The sequence below is a fragment of the Neopelma chrysocephalum genome, unplaced genomic scaffold, assembly GCF_003984885.1.
Source record: "Neopelma chrysocephalum unplaced genomic scaffold, ASM398488v2 Primary Assembly neopelma1_325, whole genome shotgun sequence".
NCBI lineage: Eukaryota > Metazoa > Chordata > Aves > Passeriformes > Pipridae > Neopelma > Neopelma chrysocephalum.
This window is the reverse complement of record NW_020897988.1, coordinates 20,504-21,406: the sequence shown is the minus strand read 5'-3', so window position 1 is coordinate 21,406 and position 903 is coordinate 20,504. Positions and strand designations below refer to the sequence as shown.

The 903-nt window shown below is 61.2% G+C and overlaps 1 protein-coding gene across 1 annotated transcript in view; it reads right to left on the bottom strand.

Moving 5' to 3' along the window:
- Positions 1-903, bottom strand: part of TUFT1 (tuftelin 1) — a 20,895-nt gene that overhangs the window by 2,604 nt on the left and 17,388 nt on the right. The gene's annotated exons all lie outside the window — the stretch shown is intronic.

The window sequence follows — 903 nt, the reverse complement described above, 5'->3', positions numbered from 1 at the left end:
TTGGGGGATTTGGGGCTCGGAGCCGCTCCCGGGGGATTGGGGGAGATCTGGGGGATTTGGGGGATTTGGAGCCCGTCCTCTCCATACGCACACTCATTCCCACACTCATTCCCATGGGAAAGGGAATTCCCGCGGGAATCCAGCCCAGCCCCCACCTCTCTCCGGGCTGTCACCTTGTCCCCAAGGCCAGGGACACACTCGGGGGGGTCCCTTTCGTGAATGTACAGGGGAAGAAAAGGGGGAGCAGAGCCCGCCCAGGCCCCGCCCCGCATTCCCAGAGCATTCCCAAGGAACGTCGGGAGCCGGGACGATCCAAACCCAGTCGGGATCGGGAGCTCCAGGGACTGGGAGACAGCGGGGGGGGACCCCAAATTCGCTGCCTGGAGTGACAAATTCCCCCCCCTCGGGAGTGGGAGGACGGGGGGGGAAAAATCCTGGATGAGTTTGGAGGGAAGGCAAAGAATTCCCAGTTTATCCCAGCCCTGATTCCCAAAGGATTAGGATCAGGGTTAGGATTAGGTACGAAACACCCCCCCCACACACCCTGGGGGGGTCTGTCTGTTCTGGGGAGGGGAGGGGGGGACACATTTTACCGTCCCCCTTCCCATCCAGCCCCTCATTCCTGATCCCAGCGGGGTCCCAGAATTTGGGATCTCAGGGTTTGGGGGTCCCTGGGTTTGGGATCTCTGGATTTGGGGGTCCCCGGGTTTGGGATCTCCGGGTTTGGGGGTCTCAGACTTGGGATCTCTGGATTTGGGGGTCCCAGGATTTGGGATCTCAGGGTTTGGGGGTCCCTGGTTTTGGGGGTCCCCGGATTTGGGATCTCAGGGTTTGGGGGTCCCCGGGTTTGAGGGTCTCAGATTTGGGATCTCTGGATTTGGGGGTCCCCGGATTTGGGATCTC